This window comes from Vicugna pacos, unplaced genomic scaffold, assembly GCF_048564905.1.
Source record: "Vicugna pacos unplaced genomic scaffold, VicPac4 scaffold_116, whole genome shotgun sequence".
Taxonomy (NCBI): domain Eukaryota; kingdom Metazoa; phylum Chordata; class Mammalia; order Artiodactyla; family Camelidae; genus Vicugna; species Vicugna pacos.
Window position 1 is genome coordinate 130,731 of NW_027328796.1, and position 15,518 is coordinate 146,248.

At 40.6% G+C, this 15,518-nt stretch overlaps 1 protein-coding gene across 1 annotated transcript in view; it reads left to right on the top strand.

The window, feature by feature from the left end:
- Positions 1-15,518, top strand: part of LOC140694982 (uncharacterized) — a 151,108-nt gene that overhangs the window by 44,612 nt on the left and 90,978 nt on the right. The gene's annotated exons all lie outside the window — the stretch shown is intronic.

A 15,518-nucleotide genomic window follows, 5' to 3' on the forward strand; every position in this document is an offset into this window, starting at 1 on the left:
CTCTAAGATGCCCAAGTTTCAGCCAAAGAGCTTAGGCACTTCTCAGTTTTTAATTTCATTAATTGGTCTGTTATCCCAATTATTGATCAAGTATTTCAGTCTATATATACATATATTTCAAACTGTGGTAAGTAAAATGGGCTTGTTTGAACTTTAGTCTTGGGGGGGAGTAGGTGAACTCTTTGGCCCTTTTTTTTTTAACTTTACGTTGTGTAGTATCAAAACCCTGTATGTAAATCCAAAAATGTCCATTTTATGTATTTGATTCAAAATAACCATATAAAAATATTTATCCTTTTGGGATAAGCCACTTAATTTTTTTTTCGACATTTTTACAATCATTTTTCCAGTTATTCAACCTAATTAACATTAATAATTCTAAGTTTTTATTAGCATATCTAGAAACATTTATTAGAAAGGAAAAACACAAACGTAGCTTTTCAAACCAGTTTTATTTTTTTAACTAAGTTCTTAGGTTAACCATTAGATATATTTTTCTACATTTAAACTTGATTTTAATAGAAACCATAAAACAACTGTTTATAATGAGATCTCTTTAAACTTTCACCAATTAAAAAGTTTTCCAAATTAAAAAATCCATCATATGGCCGTCAATTTATATACAAATATAATATATATATAGTGATTTTAAACCAATAAGATGAAGAGGCCCTTCCACATGAGAGTCGGGGTGTTGCCTAAATAAAATTCAAAGGTTTACTCTCCAAAAGCTAAAAGCCTTTGTGGTCCAGGCTGATGCAACAAAGTTTAAGATGGCAAAATATCTGAAAATTGGTACTATCAAAGAATTGCTTAGAATCCCAATTTATTTGCGTGGCCACCATATGTACACAATACTTGAAACTTTTGTATGGTGGAGTCCAAGGTTTCCTTTAAAAAATAAACTAAACATACATAAACATACATACACACACTTAAAACACCCAGAGAAAGATAAAACATTTACATTTCAAGGACACAGGAAGAGAAATCCAAGTTACCCCTAAAGGGGATTTTGTTTTTATAAGTTCAGAATGCCAAAAAATGTTTTTATCAGGCCTGGTTAGTTATTTTCAGAGTGAGTTTTTTTTTTCTTATTCCCAATTAATGTTGTAAATTTTGTATGTACATAAACCTGGCTGGGGTAATAGTTGGAGACTGGCAATCTGTCATTTCTTTTTCTTTTCTTTTCTGTTCTTTATTTTTTTTTTGAAAGTTCTATTCCCCATTGTAAGGTCGGGTTCTCAGAATAAATTTGCTAGTAAGATTTCCCACAGGGACAACTCTGTGTCATGAAGTCTTTGTGTCTACCACTCCTGGAAGATTCTCTGTCACCCGAGAAAGCTGTTACCAGCCAGGAGGATGGTCCGAATTTTGGAGTTGAAAGTTTCCTCATAAGAGTTTTACTTTTATCCTGAAAAATTCAATGTAGGTAACCAAATTGAGGAAAATATTAGTCCAGACTCTTACCTAACCACTCAGTCCTGAACCCAGTGTCTTTCAACTTGGACTCACTCAGGATGTCTCCACTGGGTGAGTATTTTCCTCATATGTTTCCACCAGCCCCACTTTGGACATATCCTCAAGGTGGATATTTCCTGTTATCTTTCAACCAGGCCCCACCCAATATGTCTCCACTGGGTGGGTAATTCACCTCAGGTTCTTTCAACTGGAGGGCCACGTACCTGGATACACCGCCAGATAAACTTAGGATCATCAACCAATATGTGAGATCCGAGAACCACGAGAGACTCACCCAAATTCATCTGGACTCCCCGAGGAGGTGGATGGGCACAAAGGGCCACTGCTGGTACCAAGGCTCCGGTTACTTGGAGAGTTCAGGTGGAGAGAAATCTGCTGTGGTGCTTCATGGTGTCCAAAACTGTTGACTGAAATACATGTGCAGCCTAAAAGTTAAGAGTTATGTTTCATTTGGCGGGAGGACTCGAGCCGGGATGACAGCCTGTCAGAACTCTCTGAGGGACTGCTCCCAAGAGGTTCAGGCAGAGCTAGGATATATAGGAGCTTTACAACAAAGACCAGGTTGTTGGAACAATAAAAGATTGCTTGTTATCTAAAGAAAGCCAGGTATCTCAAGTTCATGAATTTAGTACTTTTGTATGTGTGAGAGGAAGCAAATATTTGGACTCACTGAATTCATTTTTTAGACAAGCACCTAGCTATCTCGGGCCAGTAGCCTGTCCTTTCTTATTCTGAGTCTGCTCAGACGACACCATTGTGAGTTGCTGTAGCAGCTGGTCTGCAGGCCTGTCCTAGCTGGGGGGTGGCGGCAGCCTTTAATGACTTGGTTTCAGTATTCTTTGTTTACTGTCATGGTTGCAGTATTCTCATTCACATTGTAGTATTTTCGTTCACAGACTGATTATGGATAATCTGCAACCTTGGAAAGCAACCGAGATGGAATTACTGCAGGTACCTTCTGCTTTAATAAGCCGTGTGCAAACATAAACAGGGAGGAAGCATACACTTGGATTTGGAGGTGTAGGAAAGGGATCCTGCACATTGCAGGAGAACGCAATGCAGAATTCCTTAAGTCCACCTTTCATTACTGTAGTGGTTTCTGAGAACAGTTTATGGTAATTAACCAACATTGACAAACTGCACAAATTGCATTTAAGAGCTGGCCGGCTGAAACTTGTGTATTGGAGAGGTGGAATTCAAAGGCAAGTGGTCAGGTGGATTGGAGAGAGATGGAGCCAAGGCCTGGGCCCAGATTCCGGTTTAAATTGCCATTTCTTCACCATAGGGCCTTGAAATAGAATTCAAAATCTCTTAACCTGTTGGTGAATCTGTGAAATGGGCATAACATTCGTTTCACCCTGGGATTGTTGTAAGATCTAAAGAGTATTATAGCACACATGAAGCACTTAACCCACTGGCACTTAGCAGTGTTCACTGTGTGGGGCCGCCCCGCTTAGCATGTGTCAGAGCCGTAAAGGCAGCATTTGTCTGTTGAGGATGCACTTGTAGCCCCTTGGCTAGGTTATGAATTTGGTGATTTCCTATAATCCTTGTAATTCTATGTGCCATGGACAGTTATTTTCATGGACAGATGAGGAATCTCATGGTAAAAAGACTGTATAATTTGCCCAAAATCAGACCATAATTTTGGGTGCAGAGGCCTCGGTTCAGCATGGCCCCCTGGGCCTTCTGCCCTCTCTGTTCAGCACCAGAGCCAGATATGGAGTCGGCTGTTTCCCTGCCCAGAGTATCCGGCAGGCCGCAAGACACATCTGGCCCTGTTCTGCTTGAGCAAAAACTCCGAAGGAGAGACAGTTACAAAAGGGATAAACATAAAAACAAACGACAGCAAATTGTGATCAGCTCTGAGAAGGAAAGGAACACGTCTCGCCGTGCAGAGCTGGGAGCTTTCCCGTCGAGGCTGCTCTGGGGGTGTTCATCTCAGCTAAACAATTTCTGCTGCTGCACCAAGGCAGGAAGGCAGGGCGCGTGTGGCCAGGTAGACAGGGCCTCGTTGATCGTACTCATTCCCCATTAAGCGGCAGCTTTCACGGGCACTTACCTAGTAAACAGATGTTGGCCATAATCATCACGCACTTTGCTTGGTAGTTTTCTTGGCCCCAGCATTGAGATGAGGTCATTGAAGCTGGGGAGTTTGCTGCATGCCCGTGATTACCTTGCAAATACCCCGACTGTTCTTTCAATCTAGACTGGTGTGGCTGTCATGTCCCAGCCCTGTGAATGGCATCGTGTAGCTTCTCCCAAGTGGCCCAAATGACTGACATTGATATGCTTAATTCGTTGGAAATAGTATGTGACAATAATAGAAAAAGGTAGTAAGAAATTGTTTGGAAAACTGGAAAAAACCTTTTCTTCCCCAGCTGGGGGAGCGTAACCCGTATCACTCACCCTACTCACTGCCTGTCACCTCCTCCCCGCCGACTCCGTGTTCATAAGCCACACTGAGCCTTGGGAGAACATTTTGCCTCATGACACTTTTGACTAGGACCTGCAACTTCTTTGTCCCTAGTTAACTCTCTCTTCAAAGCCATTCAACTTTTTGCAGGCTCCTCCACTCAGATGTAAGAATAGCCTCTTTAAACTTCTTGATGCAGCTCCTTAATGAAGATCTTGTGATGGAAACCTAGCCAAAACTGGGATGTATGCATATAGTGACTGCAACCTCAGCACTTTGTTAGTTCAGAATCAGAGGGGTGAGTGACTCAGGAAATGCTTTTTTAAGGTAACAAGGGGAAAGTGAAAGGACGCAGGCTGTGTGAGAAAGAAACATCTCAATCACAGCCAGTAAGGCACCTGTGTTCAGGATGGGGTGTGGCGAGTGCAGAGTTCTCACAAAGAAAATAGTGGTGTGATGGGAGCGAGGACAGTTGGGTACTTTATTGGGGAGGAAAAAAGTGGGCTGAACATTTCCTTGTTGAACAAGAGGATTGTGACATGATGTGCTTGTATTTTGGAGAGAAGGGTTTTGTGGGGACAAGCCTAGGAGTACGCTGTATGTCTGGGGAGTCAGCACAACAGAGAAACACAGAGAACCGGGCAGACCCCAAGACCCATGCTGGGGGAGAGACTGCCCACCAATTGGAGCCCTGGAGGCTGCTTCTGTCCCTTAGCTGTGGCCTCAGACCTCCCTTCACAGCCCAGTCCTGTTGATACAAGAATAAAAAACGTTGGGCATGAGAAGGGCTGTGTCCCAGGCTTTCATTGAGCCCCTGGGATGTGCCCCACCAGATTTTGTTCCTTAACTTCATGCAGTAAAGAATTCAAGAGCAAGCCAGTGTTGAGTAAAGGTAGATTTATTCAGAGAGATACATTGAAATGCTAGAGAAACGTCATGAGGTGTGGGGGTTTGATGCTCATATTAGAAGTAGGTACACACTCCACAGATTGAGGGCCTTCCCCAAAGAGGGAGAGAGAGTGGTGACCGCGAGGTGGCGCTGTGTTGCTTGTTTTCTTGGGCTTGGTTGTTTCATATGCTAATAAGTAGAAGGACCAGCCTTAGGGTAAGGCGCTGGGATTCCCAGGGAGTTGGCCATTTCCCACCCTTTGACCTTTTGTGGCTATCATTGGGACTGCCATGTTGCCTGGGGCATGTTATTGACCAAGTTACTAATACAATGGATGTTTACTGAAGCTCAAGATCTGCTAGAAGTTAAATCTCTTCATCCTGAGCCTCAAGGCCTATTGGGGGTTGAATCCTTTAACATTTTGATGTTAATTGCTGTGGCCTTCCTTGAATGGCTGTGCTCTTCCCCCTTCCATCCTGTCTCACTGTGATGACACAGAGACAGCAAAGGTCTGGCCCTACCTGTGCTCTTGCATTTAACTGCGGGAGGTGTGAGGTGGGCTTATGATGACCCTGAATGGTGAGAAAAATGTTTCAGATTTTCCTACGTGAGACATGGGAACCTGACAGCAACCTCCGCAGATTTATCTCACGGGCATTATCGCTTGTGTTGTTATAGAAACAACAGGCAAGCCAAGAAACAAGTATAACTCACAGGGTTGTAGTACTGAGATTTATTATGCTGACACGCTCAGAGGGGCTTCTTTTCCAAAGCTCTGAGCACCTCCAAGACGTGCACATGAGGTTTTATAGGGTTAATTACAAGTATGGGGCTATTAGCCAATAAGGCTCAAACAACAAAAAGCAAGGAATCAGTACACTGAAGCTTATCAATTTGGAACAGATCCCGTTACTGACAATTGTTGTCCTTGGATTTACGTGTTAGCTTATTAGCCCATTAAACTGACACTAAACTTCAGGTTTACCAAGTAGCTCAGCAAGACTTAGATCAGTAAACCGACATTATCACACTTAGATTTGTGACTTAGCTTGTTAGCCCAGCTGGGGTTTTCCTTCACAGTGTCACTTATCTTTTTTATTTTTCTTTTTATCTGTTTTTAAGTATTTAACCCAAATTTAATATCAGGGTTTTTTGGGAAAGAAATTTCTCTTTTTCTTTTCTTTGGGGTTCTTTTGGTGGGAAGGTAATTAGATGTATTTATCTGTTAGTGGAGGCCCTGGGGCTTGAACCCAGGACCCTGTGCACGCTAAGCACATGCTCTACCACCCGCCCCTTCATCATTTTCTTTTTGCTTTAGCTGCCAAGAATCTTACAGCTGAATTTGTAGTCGGCCTTTAACACTTGCCCTGACTTCATGGAATCCATTTTTATGAGTTTATCTCCCCCTGGTTTCATTTAAGTATTGAATCTCCATTTTCTCTTCACTCTCCGTTTTGCCTTTTTGTTGTTATGGTTGTTAAGCTGTGTTTAAAAAAATTGTTTAAATTCTCTTTTAGCAAGAGGCTGAATGTAAATATGCAAACAAACAGCACAATTAAATGCTTTTATATATTCTAAGCTGTTTAGTATTTACTTAAAAACCGATTTGAATATTAAAGTGATAACATTTTAAAAATATTTTTTAATTTTTTATAGAGATATAGCTGATTTAAAATATGATATTAGTTTCAGGTGTACAATAGATGCTCCATTTATAGTTACTGTAAAACATTGTCTGTATTCCCTGTGTTGTAAGATACATCCCTCTAGCGTGTTTACATTACATGTTGCAGTTTGTATAAGAAAGTTGGGTAACGCAGAGTCTGGAACGTGGCTGTGTATGACTCAGGTTCACGCTCACCCTGCATGGCAGAGCTCAGGCCTTCACTCCTTTCTGCAGGGGAGCGAGTGGAGGCAGCTCTCATCAGCGCTGGCACCACCCTCTGAGTGGCAGTGACAGCAGTGACTGTGTGTGGACGTGCAAATTGTTTTTCCAAGAGCTTTATATGCGTTTCTGCATTTAATAATTAAAGCCCTCCTGTGAGGAAGCGTTTTAAGTTTTTAATGCATAATACATTTTATTTTGATATTGATAGATTTCAAACCTCTGGAAAATTTACAGGAGTAGTACAATAAACGCTTAGATACAGTTCACCTTAAAGGGCACTATTTGGCTTTCTGTGTCTGGCTTATTTTAGCATAAAATTTCAAGGTTCATCCATATTGTAGCCTGAATCAGTACTTTATTCTTTTTTTTGATAATATCCTTTTCCATTTTTTTTGGTTTTAGTCTATTTAAAAATATTTTCATTGAAGTCTAGTCAGTTTATAATGTTGTGTCAGTTTCTTGTCTACAGCACAAGACTTCAGTTAAAAAGGAACATACCGGCATTCATTTTCATACTGTTTTTAAACATAAGTTACTATAAGATATTAAATATATTCTCCTGTGCTATACAGTATAAACTTGCTGTTTATTCTTTACATACTCAGTAACTGCAAATCTTGAACTCCCAATTTATTCCTTCCCACACCCTCCCCCCTCTGGTAACCAGAGTTTGGTTCCTGTGACTCTGTCTGTTTCTGTTCTGTAGAGAAATTTATCTTTTTGTTTCTTTCTTTTTTTTTTTTTTTGTGATTCCACATGTCAGCAATCTCATGTGGTATTTTCCTTTCTCTTTCTGGCTTACTTCACTTAGAATGACATTCTCCAGGTCCATTGATGTTGCTGCAAATGGCATTATTTTATTATTATTTTATGGCTGAATAGTAGTCTATTGGACAAATATGCTACAACCTCTTTATCCAGCCATCTGTCAGTGGACATTTCGGTTGTTTCCATGTCTTGCTATTGTAAATAGTGCTGCTGTGAACATTGGGGTGTAGGTGTCTTTTTTAATTAGGGTTCCTTCTGGATATATGCCCAGGAGTGGGATTGCTGGGTCATCTGGGAGGTCAAGGTTTTGTCTTTGATGAACCTGTATAATTTTTCCACAATGGCTCCACCAAACTGCATTCCCACCACAGTGTAGGAGGGTTCCCAATTCTCCGCAGCCTCTCCAGTATTTATTGTCTGTGAACTTCTGAATGATGGCTATTCTGACTGGTGAGAGGTGATATTTGATTGCAGTTTTGATTTGCATTTCTCTGATAATGATATTGAACATTTTTTCATGTGCCTACTGGTCATTTGTGCGTCTTCATTGGAGAAATGTTTCTTTAGGACTTCTGCCAATTTTTGAATTGAATTGTTTGTTTTTCTTTCTTATTAAGTGTAAAAGCTGTTTACATATTCTGGGAATTAAGCCCCTAGCAGTTTCATTTATTGCAAATATTTTCTCCCATTCCATAGGTTGGTTGTCTTTTTGTTTTGCTTACTGTTTCCATAGCTGTGCAAATGTTTGTAAGTTTAATTAGAGCCCTCTTGTATATTTTTGGTTGTTTTTCTATTGCTTGAGTAGACTGCTCTAGGAAAACATTGCTGAGATGTATGTCACATGTTTTGCCTATGGTTGCTTCTAAGAGGTTTATAGTGTCTTGTCTACATGTTTAAGTCTTTAACACATTTTGAATTCATTTTTGTGTATGCTGTGAGGGAGTAGTCTAACTTCATTGATTTACATGCAGCTGTGCAGTTTTCCCTGCACCATTTGCTGAAGAGGCTGTCTTTAATCCATTGTATGTTCTCACCTCCTTTGTCAAAGTTTCAATGACCAAAAGTTTGTGGGCCTATTCTTGGTAAATGTGTTTATCCGTTCATTGATGGATGGATATTGTTAGTAACTTTTGGCTACTCTGAATGATACTGCTATGAATATTGATGTGAAATTTTTATGAGAATATGTTTTCATTCTGTTTTCTGTACAGTTGGCCCTCCATATCTGTAGTTTCCACTACATGGATCCAGATGGCTGATTGTAAAGGGACTCGAACATCCTTGGATTATGGTATCCAGGGTGTGGGGTTCCTGAAACCAACCACCCAAGGGTATTGAGGGATGACTCTACATATAGGAGTGGAATTGCTGAGCCATATAACTCTAAGCTTTTGAGGAAATACCAGACTTCTCCAAAGAAGTTGCACAATTGTCCCTTTCCCCTGGCCGCATATGAGGTTTCTCTGCCTCCTGAATGACATTTGTTATTGTCCATGATTTGGTAATAACCATCCTAGTGGGTGTAAAATGAGATCTCATTTTAATTTTGATTTGTCTAGTGATGTTGAGCATCTTTTCATATGCTTATTGGCCATTTGTATATGTATCTAAATTCGTGGTAAATTTAAAAATTGGGTCTGTTTTATTGTATTGTTCAGTTGTAAGAATTCGTTATATATCCTGGATGCTACTCTCTTATTAGATAAATGTTTTGCAAAATTGTTCTTCTATTCTGCACATTGTCTTTCACTTTATATTTTTTAAACATTAAAACAATTTCTTTACAGGGGAGGTAGTTAGATGTAATGATTTATTTTATTTTTCTTGCTAAGCACGCACTCTCTGACTTGAGATACCCATTTCCCCTGTCATTTGACTTTCTTGATGATGTCTTTTGTAAGAAAAGGGTTTTAATTTTGATGAAGTCCAGTTTATCTGCTTTTTTCTTCTATCACTTGTGCTCTTGGTATTGTATCCAGGAAACCAAAGCCTATCCTAGGACCACAAAGATTTATACTGTGTCTTCTTTTAGAAAGTTTATAGGTTTAATTTTTACATTTCTGTCTGTGATCTACTTTGTTTTAATTTTTATTTGTTATATAAAATATGGGTGTTCAGATTCCAGATTGATTCTTTTGCCTGCAGATACCCAGCTGTCCCTGCACTATTTGTTGAATAGACTATTCTTTCAATGGGGTGTTTTTGGCCCCGTAGTGGAAAACTGTCTGTAAATGTAAGTTTTTCCCCGTGGGTTTTTATTGTGTCTCATAGATTTATTTATCCAAACTTATGCCAGCATCATACTGACTTATTACTATAGCATTTTAGTACCTTTTAAAGTGAGTCCTCCAACTTTTCTCTTCTTTTGCAAGGTTGTTTTGCCTATCCTGGGCCCCTTGCACGTCCATATTAATTTTGGGATCAGTTTTTCAATTTTTGCAAGAAGTCAGCTGGAATTTTGATAGGGATTCCACTGTATATGTAGATCATTTTGAGGAGTCTTAATATTTTTAATAATACTGTCTATCATTCCATGGAAATGGGATGTCTTCCATATATGTAGATCTTTTAAAATTTATTTTGGTGATACTTCAAAAAGTTCAATGTACAAATCTTGTAAACTTTTGTTAAATGTATCCCTCATTTTATTTTTAATGCTGCTGTAATTGGACATGCTGAGTTTCTTATGGGTGGGACTATATATCAATCTTCTTATTTCTAGAATTCCTTAACAGCAATTACCCTAGTTATATATTTGCTACTTAAATCTATCTACAACTATTCCCCGCCCCGTGTTATAAGAAACCAAGACCCAAGTTAAGCTACCTGAACACCTATGTGGAAATGTGAAATGAGACCCTTGGGTGGGGCTTTGTGCAGATGATACTGGAGCTTATTCAGGATGGCTTCATCGTAATTTCTTTTAAACAACCCTTCCGGTGTATTTAGTCAGATACATTAAGAACATGCCCTTTTGATGTGCGGAGTAGCTAAGACTATGATTTTCAAATAATTTCTAGTGAGAGTGTTGTTCTTGAAACCTAATTTGCATCAATCTTTGAAGATTTATGTTTCAGGTGCTTTGACTAAAGAACCCCCACCTGTCTTTAATCAATAACGACAACTAAATGCTCAAGCAACATGTAAGAGCTTGAGCAAACTGCCCCCACCCCGTAGTGCTGGGTGGCTGCAGCTGCAACTGGAGTCAGCGCTTACCTATCCCAGTACGCTTGTGCTGATCTGCTCAAAGTGGTTCGTCCAACAGTTTGTCAGTAGTCTGTTGGACAAAGTCATTAAAAATTGATTGAAGGTTGCTGGAATGCAATATATTCTTATTAATATTAATTAAGCACATATTGAGTGCTTATTGTATGATGGAATTGTCCCTCAGCCTCACATGAATATTATTTCTCATAAAACCTCACATATTTCCTTGTTAATCTCACTTTACAGATAAGGAGACTGACAATTAGGTCTTCTCTCTTTCGGGGGAGCTCATTATCAATGATGGGAAGTTATAAGGAAAAAGATATTGATTCATCATGAGAAAACATTTTTCTGAGGGTCAGCAAAGAAGAAGATGAACACTGAAGAAGGTGATCATTGTTCAAGTGAGACAAGCCCTGGGTTGTGCGGAGTCTGCATCCCTGTCCTAGAGAAGGCACGTGTAGAGCTGCGTACTGGGTGAGGCGGCGTGGCTGCGCAGGGAACGCGGATGCTGGGCCGTTGGGCTGTGCTCAGGCCTGGTGGGGCTTTCTCCTAAGGGCAGCGGACCATCATTGACAGATTTTATGTTGGAGAGTGGGGTGCTCTCGTAGTTCACTTTTGTCTTGTAGAATGCTTGGAAACATTTAGAAGGCTTGGCAGGAGGTGATGTGATGAGTCAGAGTAGGGTGGCTGCGAGGTGTAGCAGTGTTCAATTTTCAAGTGGTTTTCAGGCCCAGGCTTGTGGCTCAGTAGCCGTGTCAGTTTGAATGACGCACTCAAGGAAGTGAAACAATTTATCTAATCAATTGAAGCAGCGATGTACCCAATTCCCAGGACTGTTGTGGAGATCCAGTGAGATAACGTTTGCAGTGTGCAGCATGGTCCCAGCACAGAGTCAGTGCTGAGTGAGTGCCAGTGAGTATCTGGTAGGTCAGGTGTGGGTGGTGGGACTCGGTGTCTGAGGATATCTGGGCCCTGAAGGAGGGGTCCATTCACATCTGTGAGTGATGGGTCTGAGTTGGGAGAGGCACGGAGAACTTAGCCCCCGACCAGAGGCCCTGGGCAGGACGGCTATTGGAGGAGCACCGTGAAGTCAGCTCTTTGCAGGTGGAGTTGGAGGTGCCCTTGTGACATCTAAGTGCAGTGTCACGAGCTGAAAGTGGAGGTCTGCGCCCAGGCTGTGCATTTTCGAATAATGTCAACTCCTGAGGACACCGAAGTATTGATCACTGAACGGAAGTCATACTTTACAGGACAAATGAATAGTAGTATCACCTCTGTCATCAAAGCTCACGTCTATTTATTCATCACTCAGTTTGCTAATTGGGTACTTACAGAGCTCACTTCACCGTCCTCCCGTGGGCTCAGGCTCCACAGAAAAGAGCTGGTGTGTCTTCCTCTTTTCCAGAAGAAGACACATTTAGCTTGTAGACTTCTGTACCTCGCCAGACTTAGGATATTAGTTTGTTGGTTTAATTGTATTTTCTGTTGGCCATGTCCTGACAGGAGAGAAATTTTACCTCATGGTCATTTTTCAATTAGCTGTTACTGAGAATTGCTGATCTGATACATAGTGTATGTATTATATTAACTTTGTAGAGTAGTTATCATTTTTCTGTCTTTGCCCGTTAATTTGTTTGCCCCTTCAGTGTTCTATCCTTTTTGGGGCCTTACTTTTTTTTAATTAAAAAATGTCTGTTAACAGTTAAGAAAACAAAAACAAAGAAAAAATGCACATGGGAGCTAAATTTAGAAAATGTCTAGTGTGTTTTCTTTCTCGGCAATGGAGGGTTCTAGAAACTCTTGAAAACTTTCATTACACAAGTTCCTTAAAATGCTGATTAAGAAATAAAACCTTCCTTCCTCATCTTTCAAGCTGCACAACTAATTGTCAAGAAAGTGAGGGAAAATTCTCAGAAGCCAAGACAAATGAGAAAGCAGGGTTTCTGGGAGATATGCGAGCCTTAGAATCCCTGGGGTGCTGGTTTGATCCTGAACTGATTTTCAGTTGCCTTGACAGGAGGGCAGGATGTGAGCCCCAGGCCTCTGACACTAGGAGTTGGATGGGGGATCATATTATGGGCCAAGCCCATCCTGAGGATCTTGGTTTACTAAAGGGTGAAATAGGAAAAAAAAAAATTCCTCAAGGCAAGAAATTAAGGAAAGTCAATTTTGTTGGAAGAGGGGAAAAATAAGAAATCCAAAGTAAGGATATAATTTAAAGTTGTTCTGGCATTAGAGTGACCACAAACACCTGGCAGAAAAGCACAGATACTCCTTGATTGATAAGTTGTGTTTTGAATGAATCAGTGAACAGCCATTCTGAAAAAGGCCTCCAGAGTCTTGTGGATCAAGATACTGGACAGCAAACACCTCCCTTCCAAGGTCTCATTCAAATAACCAGAAAGGTTTTAAAGGAAAGAAGCCATAATCATAGATCTATTTATTAACAGTTCTATATGCTACGAATTCAGAGGTGACTATGTAGTTGTCTCCTCTATTATGGACCTTACTTTCTCTTTGGGGAGACAAAATGACATAGTTTTTAATCTTGGTGGAGGGAGGTGTTAGTCTGTTGCAATTAGCCAGGAGAGGAGATTAAGAAAACAGTGAAGGGTGGGTGAACTTTTTAGCTGAGGACAGTCTTGTTCACTTGGCTTTTAATTGCAGGCTCAATGAACTGTCACTGGAGGGAATAGATCTTACGGAGGATGGACATAGCTCAGGCCTCATTGGAAAGGACAAATGAACCTGGAGAAAGACAGTCAAATCTGTGCAGACATTAAAGTTCACTTGAACGTGCTGCATCCCTGAGCCAAAGATAGGACAAATATGCAGCAATTCTTGAGGACAGAAGAGTGGTTTTTAAGGTTCTCCAAGAATGAATCCCATGGAACCGAGATGGCCAGTTGTCAAACTGAGACTTTGTTCTTTGGACGGTGTACCCAGCAAGGGTATTGGCCTTTTATATGTTTCCATTTGTCTTTAATACATGTCTGTTGATGAGGACGTGGGCACAAATGTTTGACACCTTGTCGAGGCGATTTTGGATACCTGCCTAGAAGCACGGGCACAGTTGCGGCTGCTTCATACATCTTGCAACCCATCCCTTTCCCCGGCTCCGTGATCACGGCAGAGTGGTTCCTTGTTGACCTGTCCGTTTCCTCTGTGACATCATAACCCATGAAAAGACCGGAGCATATTAACTTGGCTTTGTTAAAGTCAAAGAAACAGATCAAATGTGGAGTCAGATTTGTTCTTTCCTATTTCAGTAGTACCATGGAGATGGCAGTTTGGGCAGCTTTTTGTAGTGTCCTTGAGGCTTTCTCTCTCAGCTTCTTTGCGCCTCAATTGAAAACCCTTCATTGCTGTCTGGCCTGCTGGTAATGCACACTGCCTGTTTTGCCCTGAAGATGTGTTCTGTTTATAAACTCATCTCTACTCCTTGGAAAACAACACAAGAAAAACTCAGTTGGTTTTCCACCAGTCATGGGCAGGGGTGAGGTATACCATGTTATTATTTCATAAAATAATAGTAATAATAGTAATAGTAATAGTACTAGAAATAATAATAGTATAATAATAATAATAATAATAATTATTATTTTATTATTATAATAAAATAAAATTATTATTTTATTATTATAATAAAAGAAGTCTTAAAACAGGACTGAGCACATTGGAGAGAGTCAATAAATGTTTCTGGCTTAAATCAAAAGTGATGACTTAGTGATTCCATGGCTGCTGTATTTGCTAAGCTAGTTACTCCTTTGCTCCATTACACATTATTTTAACTGAAAAAGAAATGCAAGCAAAAGGTTAAAAAAAAAAACTCAAACAGAGCACAAAAATACACAAGTGAAAGAAGTTTTCCCTCATCCTCTGTTCTTTCAGCCCTGTCTGGAGATGCCACTGTTTACTATCTTTTGGGTGCTTTTCCAGATATGCTTTGCACATTCCCACCTATGTATGTAAATTCCTTTAAAATTTTAGTTATTTTAACTTAAAGAGATTTAAATCCTCAAGTGGCTTCTGCCCGGGTAATAGAATAGAACAAATCTGACTCCATATTAGATCTGTTCCTTTGAATTTAACCCTATGCTCTGTCTCCTAGGCTTCATCTTGCTTGTAAAAAATTGTTGCCTAGAGCCTGAAATACACAGGAGAGCTTATTCTGAAGCTCTGACCTTTAAGGATATTTAACATTTTTTCATTCATTAAAAGATAGCAAATTGCAGAATAGAAAATAACGTTTGTTTTGTTGGAGGTTTACAGGGATCTGACCCAGGGAGATAGCTGCAAGAACAAAGGATTCTAACAAGAAGGAATTCCTACACCAAGAAGTTTGCAAAAACCAAGCACATAGGAAAGCAGCCTGAATTGTGACTTGGGGAGATGGTTTTCCAGGACATTAGTTTGCCATCTAGGTCTACAGAAACTTGCTATTCCATGCCCCAACACTTGGTCTCCCAACTTACTGGCCTGTCCTGCACTGAGGAGAATGAATTTGGACTCAATAACACTTCTACCTACCTAGCAAGTTGGACACTGGGACTGAGGGCAGCTCTCCCACACACAGGGGCCTACGGTGAGCCCTTGATTATTCCCCGAGGTTGGGGTGTGGTTTACCCAGGAGGGATGGGGACTCTACACCAACACTCAGGCAGTCTGCTCCTTCTGGGGCTCTGACATTTTACCTCCCGCTCCCTGCCAGCCCAACATTTGGGACAGTGGAGCTAAGGCAGAGATCGTGCCTGCCTGTTTCCCAGCGTGTAAAAGGGGAATATGTACTCTTCCCAAGGTAGTTCTGAGAAACAACACCTGCGGGTGCTTGGTTCCCTGAGCAACAGTAAACCTAGCTCCTTGTG